The sequence below is a fragment of the Triturus cristatus genome, chromosome 3_1, assembly GCF_964204655.1.
Source record: "Triturus cristatus chromosome 3_1, aTriCri1.1, whole genome shotgun sequence".
NCBI lineage: Eukaryota > Metazoa > Chordata > Amphibia > Caudata > Salamandridae > Triturus > Triturus cristatus.
In genome coordinates this window covers 686,871,633-686,888,574 of record NC_140583.1, presented here as the reverse complement: position 1 = coordinate 686,888,574, position 16,942 = coordinate 686,871,633, and the positions used below count along the sequence as shown (strand labels likewise).

The window sequence follows — 16,942 nt, the reverse complement described above, 5'->3', positions numbered from 1 at the left end:
GCTCTGCACACACCCCTCCTGTGTCTGGGCACTGCTGGGGGCACTCTGTACACACCCCTCCTGTGTCTGGGCACTGCTGGGGGGACTCTGCACCCAGCCCTCCTGTGTCTGGCCATGTACGCTCCATATATACACGGGTGGGGGTACGGTCCGTACATACACTGTTGGGGTGGGGGTACGCTCCATACATACACTGTTGGGGTGGGGGTACGCTCCATACATACACTGTTGGGGTGGGGGTACGCTCCATACGTACGTGGGTGTGGGTACGCTCCATGCATACATGGGTGGGGGTACGGTCTGTACATACACTGTTGGGGTGGGGGTACGCTCCATACATATGCGGGTGTGGGTACGGTCTGTACATACACGGGTGGGGGTACGCTCCGAACATACGCGGGTCTGGGTACGCTCCATGCATACATGGGTGGGGGTATGGTCCGTACATACACTGTTGGGGTGGGGGTACGCTCCATACATACATTGTTGGGTTGGGGGTACACTCCATACATACACTGTTGGGGTGGGGGTACGCTCCATACGTACGCGGGTGTGGGTACGGTCCGTACATCCACGGGTGGGGTGTTGGTACACGCAGTACATACACGGGTGGGGGTACGGCCCGTACCCAGGCCTTTGGAACATGGGTACGGGCCGTACCGCCATTATTGGGGTGACGTAGGGGTGGGCGTGGTACGACTCGTACCCACGCTCTTAAGGCGTGGGTATGGTACGTACCGGACTTGTTGTGTCGCCGGTTCGCGTGTACATCCACTTCCGTTGCTGGGCACGCCCCCACCCCCTCGAAGTGACCATGCCCTGAAGGTCAGGTATGTCCAGGGCATGTATGATTTGTGACTTGGGTGGGGGTTTTGGGTCCTGCACCTGCCCCCCCCCCTTTGCCCCTGGGTGTTGTTCTGACTTTCTGCGGCGTCTGTTCCTGTAGAGCAGGTGGACTGCTATGAGGGCTGGGACGACACGTAGGTTCGGGTCCATGGCTGTCCGTTGCGTACAGGTGCTCCTTGCGCACGTCGTCCTGATTTCCCGGCAGCTTTTGGCAGGCGGAGAATTGTATCCGTGCGGGGTGACGTCGATGCGGATCGTACTTCCTGGTTCGTGAAACGCAGCCTGTATGCGTCCCGACGTCACGTCGGCGCTTTCCCGGATCACATTTGTATGTATATTTTCGTCGGTCCGTGATTTTTACGATTCGTACGGAAATGGTGTTTCCGTGCGAATCGTACTTGCATGTTTGTAATGTTTTTTAACCGGGTACGAGTCGGATGGAGAAACCGCTTCGACCGACGGTTCGTACCCGGTTTTTCCAGGATCGGAATCGGCCCCTATATATTTGATCCATAACTTATGTTTTTACACATTAGTAATGTTGTTCCTCATCAGATGTTATCATGAGACTACAACGATGTTTTGGTACAATGTAATCCCGTAGCCCTTGCTATACATTTGACACCTTTTGTTAATTTTGCTAACATTGTCTGTGCTGATGTATTTCATGTGTTGTTTCCTGGTATGTATTTATTCAAAATAATTTGTTACATTGATGCATGTATCTGCTGAACATCTGCTCGTTCTGTATTCCTTCTTGCTCTAATTTCTATTTCTTGCCCACCTATCATCTTTGGACCAATTATTATGCACTAAACATGTGTGTGGGCACACTATGTGCATTATTCTATATATACTCATGATCTTGCATGTTGGGTGAAATTTCTTATCACAAGGATTGAGCGCACTGTAGTTTTGCATCATAGGACGGGAATTTATTGTTTCTCTACCTGGGGGTCTTTCACAATTTTACTGGTTCACAACATTCAAGTTAATTGACAGTGCCAATATGTACATGCACTGTTTAGTATAGTAACAATGTTTGTATTTTTGATTAATTCCAGTGCTGGTGGCTTGGACTTTGTAATAATAACTGGACCCTGCCCGTTTGATCGGAATGGTTATCACATCTCTAGTTTTAGAGAGAGCAGCATATTAGGTGGGACATGACATAAACTGGAGACTTGCGTTGTTAGTCTCGACATCGTTATTAATACTAGGTCCCATTCGAGTTTGTAATCTTGTATTTGATTATTGTTTATGTTTATATAGGGATACTTCGCCCTGTTTTCTTGTTTTTAATGTACACTATTATCTATTGGGACCTTTGGATTAAGATTATTACTCCTTGCCACTATAAAATGGCGCCCGCTATACTGTATTAGTCTGTTTTCTATATCCACTTCCTGGGTGCACGTTCGCCTGCAACCAGGTGCCTGCTATCGGCATGATTGCCCTTTTATAATGGCTGCTTTGAGCGGCACCGCTCTAGAGCGTTATCATGCGCGGAGACGGGGAGGACGCTATATAATCATTTTTGGTGAGCCTTGCGCAACTGTTTATGACATATTACTATCTAGATGATTTATTTATAGGGATTTGACTCTTCATTCCTGCTATTTTTTACAGAGATGGATGTATTATCACTATATATGCATATCGTTTGACCTCACTTTTGGTCACGTACTGTTTTGATTCCTAAGCTGAGTGCTATCCAACATAGCCAGGGTTCTTGACACTATATATAATCTTTATTGGTTATTGTGGTGCAGGGAGTGTAGCTATATATTGTTTAGGTAGCCCGGTGCAACTTGGGTTACGTATTTGTTATTCATCTCTGCGCATTAGTGTTTTTGGTGTTTTACAACTTTGACATTATTGGGGACGGTCAGACTTTACATCAAGACCATGCAGGTTCTGTATGCTGAATACTTTACTATTTTATGTATAGTGACATGTGGTCAGGTTGTACTCATGTTATGGTGTTTTCATCTGTAGGCAATGACTTGCTTTTTTCATTCGGATCTTCCATATGCTGCTTCATTACGAGGTCATTAACTGGGATAGTCTAGAGGAGGCTACATTTGCTCTCGACTTATTTCTTCACTTAGTCCTATTCTTAATATGTGGTTGCTGCTCTAACATATAATATAATTATTATTATTTTGTTATACGACTGTGACGGTATATAAGTCTTTGGAGAGGTCCTAATGTTGCTGATAGGGAGCTCGGGGGACGCTGTTGATTAGTACTCATCTATATCGTATGGTTTATATTCCTCTTTTTTCTCAGCAGATTTCTCTGATTATAGCTATCTACTTTGTGTGGACTTTCTACTACATTTTTTCTATATTTGACTCTGGACTTCATCTTTTTTCACCTTCAATTGATAGGTATGTCACTTTATGTCGTTCACAGTTATGGTGTTGCTTTGAGTTTTTTATTTAAGTATATTAGATGTCCAGGGCCTATATCTTTGACATATGGGGTTTTCACCTCTGTACACATGGAGATCTGCATTTGGATATTAGGGACCTTTTCATCGTTACACTCCTTTATATTGTATTTTCTCACTCTGACTTCTATTTACACTTGTTGTGGTATTCGGGTCTACGGCTATATGGCTTTCTCTGAATTTGTTTGGTACTTCACAAATTCACTTCTGTTTCCCCACACTTTGCTAGGGAGCCTTTTTTCTTGACACATTTTGGTGTTTTACACTCTTCTCTGGGTCTTCTGAGAGTAGTGGTACTACAGCATTTTGTTGTTTTACAACACAAGCACTCTTGGCTAGATATATAAAAGAATTTATCCTATTTGTTTAATGATTTTACTGATGCTGAATATGTTTATGTTCACAGCCTTGAGAAAGTCTATACTACTGACTAGTACTGACGAAACACGTGTTGGCTGTGCTCTATCTTGGATATTGAATTTTCAAAGAAATAAAAGAACATCTTCTACTGTCATCAAGTGGACCTTTCATCTTATTTTGTTGAATCTTGGACTGTCACAAATGATCTTTTCTGATGTTTGAAAATGTTCATCTAAATTTTGAATTACGATAGGTCCCTATTACTTGTTATTCTGCCGGACCTTCATACAGGATTTGTGGATGTGCTGCATTAGCTTTTGCTTTTTATTTCTATAATTGGCAGGTTGTTCCTATATCTATAAGCACTCTTGGGTGGTGGGTGCTTCCAGCTAGACAAGCACCCCGCTAGATACACAACATTTCTCCATTTGACTGTTTCACGCTGTTAACTTTTTCCTTTATACTTACTTATATACTGATGTGCGGGTTCTTTCCCTTTTGGGAACCCTACTACCCCCTTTTTGAATAACTTTGTATAATATACGTGTTACATTTTTATTAGTTATTAATTTTTTATATTTGAATTTTGCATTTTCAGTTTCATAGCGGGTTGTGGGTTCATAGGGGAATAGGGTGGGAACTAATTTAATTATATTAAGTTGATTGAATATTATGTATGTATTAATATTTGTTTAATTTAGATTTTATAGTTTTAAATGTGTAAAGGAATTTATTGTTAATTAATTAATAATTGGTTGTTAATTAATTTTAATTGATTAATTGGTAATTAATTATGGTAATTGTGTCATTAGTTGTAGGTGTGTGTTGTGGTTTATAGGTTTCAAGGGTGGGAAGTAATTTATTTTTAATTGATGAATTATTAATTGGTTGTTCATTAACTTTAATTAATTAATTTGTAATTAATTATTGTATTTGTGTAATTAATTTTAGGTGTGTGTTTTGAGCTTTATATGGGTAGAGGGTGTTAAGTAGTTTATTTATTTTTTGTTATTATTTCTTGTTAATTGACGTTAATTAAAAATAATTAAAATGTTATTATGGTAATTGTGTAATTGATTCTAGGTGTGTGTTTTGGTGTTTATAGGAGTAAGGTTAAAAGGGTGAAAAGCAATTGGTGTTTAATTAATTAATATATAGTTGTTCATTTCGGTAATTTTTTATTTTTTTGTGTGTTGTTTTTACTTATAAAGGGGTAAAGGGTTGCTATTAAATACATTTAAATTTTTTATTATTAGTTGTTAATAGTAATAGTTTTTATTATAAAAATAAGTTTTAATTGTTTCTTATTATTTTATGTTTGAATTTAGGTTTGTTTTGTGGATATTATAGTGTTAAAGTATGTGTAGTCAATTAATGTTTATTAGTTTTTAATAATAATATTTGTGATCGATTATTAATTATATTAATTATGGAAGTAAATTTGATTTAAAATGTTCAAGTGTTTTGTTTACAGTGTGGTGTGATGGGGTAGGAAATAGAACGAATACATGTATTTATTAATTACTTGTTTTGTTTATAAATATTTTCTAGTTTAAAAAAAGATTTTTTGAAATGTATTTATTATTTTATTTTATATAATATTTGTAGGTTTTTGTTATATGTAATTATTATTATAATATGTTTTCTTTTTATATATTTAATATATTTGTTTTTTCATTTTTTGGGATATTGTTTATTTTTTTTAATGATTTTTTTATATTTGTAATATATATATTTGTTTATAACTGTTTGAGTGTAAATAGTAATTTTTGTCTCTCCGCTATCCAGCACTTTCAGTACTGTTGCACTCACTGGAGTGGTAATAGTAACTTTTACCCCTCCGCTATCCAGCACTTTCCCATGCTGTTGCACTCACTGAAGTTGGGATAATAATTTTTACCCCTCCCCTATCCAACACGTTCCCTACTGTTGCACTCACTTGGGTGGAAATAGTTAATTGTTCCCCTCCGCTAACACTTTCCCTACTGTTGCACTTACTGGAGTTAGAATAGTAATTTTTACCCCTCCGCTATCCAAACTTTTTCCTACTGTTGCACTCATTGCAGTGGGAATAGGAATTGTAACTCCTTTGCTACCCAACAATTTCTCTACTGATGCACTCACCGGAGTGAGAATAAAAAATGTTACTCCTCCCTTATCCATCACTTATCCTACAGTTGCATTCAGTGGAGTGGGAATAGTAATTTTTGCCCCTCCGCTATCCAACACTTCCCCTACTGTTGCTCTCACTGAAGTGGTAATAGTAAATGTTACCCCTCCACTATCCAACACTTTCCCTACTGTTGCACTCACTGGAGTTGGATTAGTAATATTTACCCCTCTGCTATCCACCACCTTCTCTACTGTTGGACTCACAGGAGTGGGAATAGTAATTTTTACCCCTATGCTATCCAGCACTTTCCCTAATGTTGCACTCAGTGGAGTGGGAATAGTAATTTTTACCCCTCTGCTTTCCAACACTTTCCCTACTGTTGCACTCACTGGAGTTGGAAAAATAAATGTAATTCCTCCACTATCCAACACTTACCCTACTGTTGCACTCACTGGAGTGGGAATAGTTATTTTTACACCTTTGCTATCCAACACTTTCCCTACTGTTGCACTAATTGCATTGTGAAATTTAAGTTTAAATATTTTTTTTAAGTTTAATGTTTTAATTTACTATAGATTTTTGTTTATTTATATTTCAAATCAATAATATATATTTTTATATTATTTTAAACTTTTAAAATAAATTAAAAATAATTGTTTATTAATTGTTTCAGTGAATACATATGTATAAATTATTATGTTTCTTATTAAGTTTATGTTTATATTTTATTAAAATGTATATACAATTTATTTTAGTTTGTTAAAATTATATTTAATATTTAATATATTTAATATAGTAAATTATGTTACATTTATATAAAAGTCCATATTTTATACATCCATATTTTTTACATATATATTTTTTAGTCAATATTTTTGTACTTACCTGTTTAAGTATAATAGTCGATATTTTTGTTGTCTGTATTATTTACTCAATATTTTTAACATCGATATTTTTTACATCGGTTTTGTGTCAGTGAACCCCAATGAGCATGTGGAAATGTGGTAAACTGCTTATTCATGTTGATCAACTGTTGCAGCAGTGTACAGTGGTGCCAATTTAATATAGTGGGATTGGTTATTTTATAGCGTAGTTAACACTTTGGCCCTTTTGCTCAAGGTTATCTTGTATGAGTCCCTATCACTCAGGCATGACAAGAGACTTGGGCATGCCTTTTTGTCTGTGTATGGCATGCATTACCCTGTGTAATGCTGATGGTGTCCTGCATGCTGATAATCTGATGATATTTGGCAGATAAGGATTGATTTGCTGAGGAGACTATCAAAGTTAGATGAATATATAACAACCAAAATTGCCCTAATGCTGACCTCAGTCATGTTGATTGTTCTTCATTGCCACTCAGGCCACTGCTGTTTTTTTTTTATAAGCAAATTTTTATTTTTCCAACTAAACATACAAAAATACATGGACAACCGTCCAAGCGAACTGGCATCAAAGGATATTGTAGACAGTCATTGACCTTCATCAGCACAACCTCCCACCCCCTCCCCGACCATTTAACCCCCCCACCCGTGTTGACACCCCTAAATCATACCCCCTAGCCACTTCCCCCACACTGCCGAATACATTGTGCGCTCCTGCGTTGCGCACCAATCCACCCCCCTCCTCCACGTAGCACATTTGGGGGGGGTCCGGCCGCTTCCAGGCGGCAGCAATATCTCGCTTCGCCACCACCAAAGCTGTAGTGAGGAAAAATTTCTCATGATGGGAACCGTCCAGACCGTCTGTTATCCCCAGCAGGGCCATTCTGGGATCATGGGGAACTTCCCACCCCAGTGTTTCAGTTAGTTCGGCCTCAATCCCGCCCCAATAGGTTCCCAGACGCGGGCAGGTCTACACCATGTGGAAGAAGTCCGCCGGGTCTTCCCCACAACGTGCGCACAAAGCATCTGGGGAGAGACCTGCGCGGTGAAGGCGCTTCGGGGTCAGAGAGGCAGTGTGCAAGTAGTACAGTTGGATGAGCCGCAGCCTGGCCGAGGAGGTGATCGTCCTAGGTGCCATAAGGGCGTCCCTCCAATCGGCCTAATGCAGTGGTCCCACCCAGGCCTCCCAGCGCAGTTTCATGTCTTCCCAGTCCATGGAGGTGTTATTGACCAGGGCCCGGTAAATACGGGAGATACCCCCTACCCAGAAACCCCATCATCACCTGCGCCTCCGGTGGGCTATGGTCAGGGAGCCGCGAATCTAGAGGGACTTGGGACCGAACCGCGTGGCGCAGCTGGAGATATTTGTAAAACTGTGAGGGGCGCAACGAGAAGCGAGCCTAAAGCTCCCAGAAGGAGCACATACGACTCCCCCGCCACAAGTCGCCTAAGCAGGAGATCCCAAGGAGGTCCCACGCCCGAAATCCCTCCAAGCCCGCAACCTCCCACAGCCAAGTGCCATGCCAGAGTGGTGTAGCGCGGGTCAGTTTCCCCGACCACCGGGTATGCCGTAGAGCCGCACGCCAAGCCAAAAAGGGGGCCCGTACAACATCTGGAAGCGACCAAGGAAGCATCACCCCGTAGAGCATATTTTGAATAGAGGGGAACCCCAGTATCTGTACCTCCAGCCTGTAGGCCGGATCGTCCCAGCCGCCCGAGAACCAGTCATGGACCACCAGGAGCCGAGTCGCAAGGTAGTATAAGTATAGGTCGGTCATGCTCATACCTCCGTCGTGTGATGGAATCCGGCACCGGCCGAGGGCCAGGCGTGCCCTACCGCCACCCCACAGAAACTTGGTCGCCATACTATCCAAGTCCCGGAACCACGGGCGAGAGAAAGAGCAGGGCGTGTTTTGCAGCATGTACAGGAATTTGGGAAGGATCATCATCTTATAGAGGGCAATCCTCCCCAGTGGATTCAATAGGAGCGATTGCCATCTCGCCAGGTCTGATCTGGCCTTGTTGACCACAGGAACCACGTTAAGGGCCCAACAGAGCTCCGGCAGAAAGGTGACCCAAATACCCAGATACTTAAAAGATAGCCTCCGGAGGGGAATATCGGACTGCCAATCGAGGCAATCTCTAGCCGGGTGCAGCGGGACCAAGACCGATTTCTTGGGGTTGAGACAGAGACCCGACGCCCGACCAAACCGGTGAGGAATTCCACGCACAATAGGGCCAGAAGTAGCGGGGTCGGAGAGGTAAAGGAGGACATCGTCAGCATACAGAGCTATTTTGTCGGGGACCATGCCTGGCCAGTCCCACCCACGAAGAGCAGGGTCTGAGCGGACCAGAACAGCCAAAGGTTCCATTGCCAAGGCAAAGAGGAGGGGTGAGAGCGGGCAGCCCGGACGCGTCCCTCTCCCGATAGAAAACGGGCGAGATAGAGCCCCATTCACCAACACCCTGGCCCGTGGAGCCGCGTACAAGATCCGGACCATGGCGCGGAATTGAGGACCGAACTCCATCCTCTCCAGCACATCGTCCAGGTAGACCCACCCCACCGAGTCAAAGGCTTTTTCAAAGTCGACCAACAACAAAGCCAGATACGGAGAGAGGCGCGCTCGGTGAGCCATGGCGAGATGCAGGTGCCGCAAGCAGTGTTGAGTTCCCCGGTTGGGCATGAACCCACACTGGTCCGGGTGGATCAGCGAGTCGAGGTACGGACGCAGCCGCTGCGCCAGAATGGTGGCGTAGATTTTGATCTCGGTGTTAATAAGAGATATCAGTCGGTAGTCCGAGCATGACTGCGACGGAGGCTGCGTCTTAGGGAGAACGACTATAGTAGCCACGTCCGTCTCCGGTGGAAACGAGCCCTTCTCTATCACTTTTGCAGAAAGGCCCAAAAGCTGCGGAGCGATGGTCTCACGGTAGTGGGCATAGTACTCTTGTGGGAAGCCATCCGGACCCGGGGTTTTTCCGGGAGCCAGGTGGCGTCATCAATTTCTTGCAGAGTAACGGGCGAGTCGAGGGTCTCCCTAGCCTCACGCCCCAAGCACTGCAGCTCCGCACCACCTGATCCCAACAGCTCCCCAAGGGGGATCCCGGGCTCTCGAGCACGGTACAGCGTGGAATAATAATCGGCGAAGGATTGAGCCACCGCCGCGGAGGCCGTGTGAGTCTCCCCGGCGGGGCCCACAATAGCGGGGATAATCCTGCCTGACCGGGGGTAGGTGGCCAGCGGGTGGAGAAGAGCACCGTTCTTGTCCCCCCAGCCATACACCCGCGCCACCGAGGAGCGCCATAAAGTTTTCGCCGCCTCCATGGAGTGCAAGCGAATTTCGTCCCGCAGGAAGGCCAGTCATCGCGTCCGCCCGGCGTCATCCAAAGTCCCCGGGTCACGCTCAAGCTCCAGGGCCTGCGCCTCACACTCAGTAAGCCGCTGGAGATGCTTCCGGCGCTGCTGCTGCACAAGACCTTTAGCCGCTCCCCTAATAGTCGCCTTCCCAGCCTCCCAGAGGACGGCCGCGGAGGAGACTGATCCCACATTATGGCGGTAGTAGTTAGAGATCTCAGTTCCCACCGACTTCTGGAAATCCCTATCCTGAAGGAACCAAGCATTCAGGCGCCACACAGGGCGGGCGGAGAAGGGAGACGGGCCGAGGGCCAAAAGCAGCGGAGAGTGGTCCGAGAGGCCCCTAAGAAGAATGCGGGCATCTTGTACCCCCGCGCATTCAGTGGAGGGGACAAAGATTAAATCAATCCGGGTGTGCGAGTGGTGTGCCGCCGATGTGTGGGTGTACTGGCGGGCCTGCGGGTGCCAGACCCTCCACACATCACACAAACCCTGGGCCTCGGCCCAGCCCGATAGCAACTTCGAGCGGGTAGCCCTGGCAAGGGAGACCGTGCCCGTCGCATCCATGCTGGGCGTACACACCGTGTTGAAATCCCCCCCCAAGACAAGCACGCCCGCCGGGAGTGTGGGAAATAAATTTACAGTGTACGAAAGGTCGGGCTGCAACTGGGACGGGGCCGCATACAGAGAGACAAAGGCTAAGGGACGCCCCTCAAGGGAGCCAGAAACCGCAACCGCTGTGCCCCGGGAGTCGAAATGCACCTGGGCAAGAACGAAGGGAAAAGTCCGCCGAAGCAGGATAGCCACTCCCCGGGAACCCCTAGCGAAGCCCGAGTGCCACACCCTGTCATACCCGTAACGAGCAAGAAAGGAACAGTTGTTGCCAAGAAGATGGGTCTCCTGCAAAAGAAGGACATCAATCCCCAGACGCTGCACGTATTTAAGGACTGCCATGCGCTTGAAGCGGTCAAGAAGACCATTGACATTCCAAGACAGAATGCGCATGGCGGCCTTAGGAAGAGTAGTGTCAGCCATCACCCCAGGTCGGAGCATCTAGTGTACGCGGAGGGGGGACGACCCCGGAGCATGATCCCAACAAGGAGACCGGGGGGGACGCAGGCACCGGGGCTCCCCAAGGGGAGAGACCATGGGCAAGCAGGCCAGCGGGAAGGTCAAGAACGCAATGATGCCACAGAACAATAACACTGAGGAGGATCTCCCCAACAAACAAAATCCTCCATAGGAGAAAGAAACAACCCCAAAACCACCCCAATCCCCCACCCCCCACCCTATACTTCGAGAACAGAAGCATCTGTCGCCCTAACTGTGAAGAACAACGACCAAGCTAAAACGCTCGGGCTTGAGCATGTAGTGGACCCCCAATGAACAGGATAATGACCCAATTCCCCGCCCTGGGTCACCCAGCAATCAAATAAACCACCTGCATCAAGAACGAGTCAAATAACAGGACTGCAGGAGAGGTCCGAGGTGTCTACTTGTCCAGCAGGCGGGGCCACAGATCCCGGCCGCACCGGGGACCCGGCTCGGCTGACCGCAACCACAGGGCTGGCGGGGGCGGTCGAAGAGGCAGGGGAGGCTCCAGAGGCCCGACGTGGCCGTCCCATGGAATGTGTGACCACCACCTCCCCTTCAGCACGTCCCCAGGGCACGGTGCGCCTCCTACGACGGGTCCTGGACGGCCTGGATGTAGTCGGTCCCCTGCGACCACTCGACGGTGAGCCCTGTCCAGATCGATGCAGCAGATGTTCCTCCTTCAACCAAGTCCAGGCGGCCCGAGGCGTCTCAAAGAAGATGGCCTTATGCTGAAAGATGACCCGAAGGCAGGCCGGGAACTGCAGCTGGTATTGGAGGCCCAGGGACCGCAGCTTCGTTTTCACCTCCGCGTAGGATCGCCGCTGCTCCTGGACCTCCCGAGTGTAATCCGGGAAGATCATGATTTTATGGTTCTGAAAATGGAGAGAGTCAGCAAGCCTGGCCTCGCGGAGAATAGCATCCCTGTCTCTGAAGTTAAGGACCTTAAGAATGAAGGGGCGGGGGGGGCGCCCCCGGAGGCCTCGGGGCCAAGGAGCGGTGGGCCTTCTCAACAACAAACCAGGCCGATAGACTGTCCACTGGCATCCAGGAGTGGAACCAACCTTCCAAAAAGTCGTCGGCCCGGCCCGACTCAGCTCCCTCCGGAGACCCCACCAAGTGGAGGTTACTGCGACGCGCCCGGTTTTCCACATCCTCAGCCCGGCGGTGTAGCTCCTTAGAGTGGGTGGTGAGCTCCCGAACCTGATCCTGCAGCTGACGGATGTCGTCCTCCGCTGTCGAGATTCGCGATTCGGCCTCAGAAATGCGGGTAGTAGCATTACGCAAGTCCTGGCGGAGAAGGGCAACGTCCACCTTGACCTCACCTACCATGCCCTCCAGGGAGGAACGGGATGCATTAATGGCCTGCAAGATGGCCGCCAGATCCATGGCAGGGGCCGATGCCGCCTTTCCATTCGAGCCAGGACCTCTTTCAGAGGTCGTGAATTGGTCAATCCTGGTTTGGGTGGCCGCAGGGGCCGGCTTGGAGGCCCTGTTCTTGCCCATGATGGCCTCACGTAGTCTGCGGGAGACAACCGCACCCACCGGTGGGCCCCGCAGAGGATCCCAGCAAGCCCAGGGGGGCAGGGGATCCGGGCAGCAGGAGGAGGAGCGGGTATGTAGGGTGTCCACTCACCCAGGCAACCGGCAGACCCAGGCTCTGCAAATCGCCTCCCGGGGCGCTGCCCGATGTGACAGCCGAGCCCTCCCCAGGGACCTCCGCCGTTCCACGGCCCGTCGGGGTCAAAGATGATACGCCGCCACCTCACTCCGCCCCAGCCGATGCCGTCACCGCCTGTAAGGCTCCGTATTTCGCCACTCCACACCAGTGGGCAAACGCTGCAGGGCGGGCCCCAGGGCCCCCGGGGCAAGGACGGAGGGGGGAAGAGAAGAGGGAGCCGGGCCTCCCGACCGCCGGTCGCGGCCCGACACTCGGGGATGGCCCCAGGCCCCACAGCGCCCCCTCGCGGGTCCAGGCGGGCGCTCCCGGAGGGGCTGCAGCAAGGGAGGGGGGGAGGGGAGGAAGGTAGCCAGGGGATCACGAATCCCCCCCCGGATCCACCACTGGAGCCCCCACACTGCCTCCAGCGCACTGCCGCCCACGCCGATGCCGCCGCACTCACCGGCCTCCACTCGGCGCCAAGCCGCCCCTCCAAAGTAGCTCCACTCCCCAACTGGCAAGCAGGGTCCACAGAATGTAGGCAGGGGGGGAGGGCCCCCGCGGTCGCCGCAAACAGGTTGCTCCCACTGTGCCCCTGGAGACCCGGGGCCCGGATGCCTCGTGGGCGCCGCGGGCTCCAGTAGCCCTTGCCGCCGGACTGCTCTCCAGGCGCTCCGCGTCCGTGCCCCGGGCCCGCTTCAATCACGGCTGCCGGCGCCCGGGGGGGACCGGAGCGCTTCAAAGTTCTCCCCCAGGCTGCGGGACTGCTCCGCTTCACGATGCTCCCCTCAGCTCCCGGCCAGGGCGTCCAGGAGCTGACGTTGTCGGAGAAGACGGGGCCGGGCGCTCAGAGCCGCTTCTTTAGGCGGCCATGTCGGTCCGGCGCCCCCTGGTGTCTCCCAGGCCACTGCTGTTACCCTCTAGATTATTAATTCTTAAAGAAGGCTCAGCGCACGCCTTCCATGTCACCTGGTTACGCTGAACAAATTGATTTTAGCCTCATACTGGGTCTTCTCAAGGAAAAAAATAATAAAATAGCTTCCACTTTTTTTCACATATTGATCTTTCTTATTCAGGTATTTAGGTATTGTGTCTTGGCTTCTCCACATAGGAGATGGCGAACGGTACCATACTCCACCACCAATTCAAGGCCCGTGAAATTGAAGGATACTCTTTCAGATAATGATTCATGCCCTCCTACTTTCTTAAAACTCTACCTACTCCCGGAACATAGTCGACTTGGCTCAAATCCAATCAGTTCTTACCCACACAGAGAACCAAGGCCCCAGCACAGATCTTTAAACAAGTCTAACATTAAGCAAGTACCCATTACTCAATCAACTGCTGCTGACAACAAACCACACCTTAAATGCATGCTACTCAATTATAGGGGCAGGAGGAATTTTCACGAAGATGCGGAGATTGCTTTTCCTGCCCGTTCGCAATGTGTTTTTGCGTGCTCCCGGGGAAATATATCTCCAACTTGCCCATGCAGTCGCTAATGGGCGCTGCCATCTTGCTCGTGATGCTTATTTCCTGTCCCGGGTCGAATTACGTGTTCGCGATCGCAATGACGTGTTTGCGATCGCAAACTCTCGTGGGATAGCGCGACCGGCTACCAACAATCCAACATCTCGTGGCGCACGTGAACGGATAAGAAAACTCATCGGCGAACGCAGGGACCCAGTAAGTCGCGACCGCGCACTCGAGAACGCATTTTTAAAGCGCGAACATGAAAAATACTTCCGTTTCGCGGCAGATTACGAAAGTATTGACATTTTCGCGCACTCTGCGGAACGCAAAAATGTCAAAATATCGCAAATCCCGCGAGCTGAACGAAATTTACCGCCCAGGCCGACTCAATTACAGATCAGTAGTGAAACATGGGGTGGATATCGCGGGCCTCATACTTGCAAACAAGCTAGACATTCTAATCCTGACCGACACATGGATAAACGAAGCCTCAACACCTACACTTGACTTACTAGTCCCACATAATCATGAAATCATTAGATTAGATAGACCCAGCAGACCTGGCATAGGTATTGCTAGCATACACCAAAACAATCTCTCAGTGTAACAGCCACATAACATTGCGCTATCTTTATGCGAATACTTATGCATTGACATTTTGAGCAACAACAAGCCACTGTTCAAAGTGCGCATGATTTTCCACCCACCAGGGAATGACATCTCATTTATAGAACAAATTATGGAAACCATCTCAAACACAGGACCACACTGCACTCAAATCTTCCTCGGAAATTTCAACATCCATTAGAATGACCCTTGTGACCAAGCAGGTAACAGTCTTAAATCCTTCCTAGCGGACCTCAACCTTGACTAACACTGCTACCCATAACTTGGGTGCAACCTTAGACCTTATCATTGTCAAGAGTTAAAGCATCCAACTAGAATCAATCATCCCATGTAACTGGAAAGATCACCACCACATCACTTTCCTCATCACAGAATCGGTGAAGAAATTAAAGGCTCAACTAAAGATTCCCAAACAATGGAAAAAAAGCATGCAGAGTATTAACTAGAACGATCTGATAACCCTCCGCAATAACATCTTTATACCTCCCGTCCATTACATCACAGACATCTACAGCAACTCCATGCTGAACTGTCTATACTCGTTAGCTCCCTTACAGCTTAAAAGAAATGTTCACACAAGATTCCAAACCTTGGTTAAATGACAGCCTAAATGGAGAAAGACATGAGCTTATACTATTCGAATGATCATGCAGATTCATACCATCCCTCGAAACTGTGAAACAGCGGAAATCATTGAGGAACATTTACAGCAAACATATTTGAAGCTTGAAAGCGAATTTCTTTAGAGTCTAACTAGATAAAGCCAGAAATCGCCCAAGACAACTGTTCAAACTTGTCAAACTGCAATTTAATAAGCAGCCCAACCCTTCCTGTACAGGTTCTAATCCTTAACCAAATGGTGAGGAGTGTGACGTCTTTATCATGGAAAAGACAAGAAAGATTGAAAGTGACAATATTTACAGATGGCAGTGGTGGTCTAATTGGTAGCACAGCTATTCTCTTTGTGCATTAAATGTAAGTATCCAAGTATTGGTGCCACTCGAGGTTGAGAAGACTGCACCCCACTACCTAAGATGCCAAATCACCGAGGCCCAATTGGACCCAGTGAAAACGTTAAACAGATATATATAAACCTTGGCACTCTTATTCAATTTAATATTAATTCATACAGTTGTTTAAACAAGTCAATTTAAAGTACCAGCAGGACATAAATTTAGTTCTTGCCGTATCAATTTAATATTAATATATAACAGAGTCTTGAATCACAAATTTAAAAAGCAGCGACATTATAATCCAGGAGTAGACAGCTTGGTGTAACAATCCTCCATTTAAGCGTTTAACCGGCAGCCGACACGTGTTTCGTTTCATAGAAACTTTTTCAAGGCTGCAAATAATGCCATAAGAAAAATAATTTTCATTGTTCATATCCATAAAAGATCAAACTTCAAAGGAAACAGGAAAAACGCAATCTTATTTATAAATAGAAAGCAACAATATGGAGATTATAAGATCAGCTATGTTAATATAACGTGTGAACATGCTTAAGACAAGGAGATAGTGCAAATAGACCAAGAGTAACCCGTAGTGAAAAATGTAAAAAGAATGCAGTGCTTATAGTCCAAGATGAAGATGTTCTATCAGATAGAGGGCTATTTCATATAGCCCACTAAAGATTCTGTGGTCTTGTCCAAATAGATACCTTTAATCATTGATAAAGTGGCGACCAAACAGTTGTATAGAAATGTCCAAGTCTTGTATTGGGGAATCGTCTGTCCCTAATGAATTGTCAATAACAGAAAAAAAAGAAAGTCTAAGAACATTCTAGCTCAAGAATAAAGGATATGATATCCCATATATGTTGACAGATTAAAAATAGTAAATATACCTAAATATATTATAGCTCTTTGTCAGAACAGAAGACCGCGTCACGTATTTTTTGTATAAATCCACTGGTTGTTTTATCTGTAAGGTTAGAATAAACATAGAATCAGAATATTTCTAGGATTTGATGGGTGACTACTTAATTTTTAACATTTCTATAGGCATGCTAATCAGTGTTGGCATTCTCATTCCATGTATTACATTGTATTCCGGTTAATTTTTCTAGGTCAATTTT

The 16,942-nt window shown here is 47.0% G+C and overlaps 1 long non-coding RNA gene across 1 annotated transcript in view; it reads right to left on the bottom strand.

Moving 5' to 3' along the window:
• Positions 1-16,942, bottom strand: part of LOC146860805 (uncharacterized) — a 66,300-nt gene that overhangs the window by 39,140 nt on the left and 10,218 nt on the right. The window lies entirely within an intron of this gene.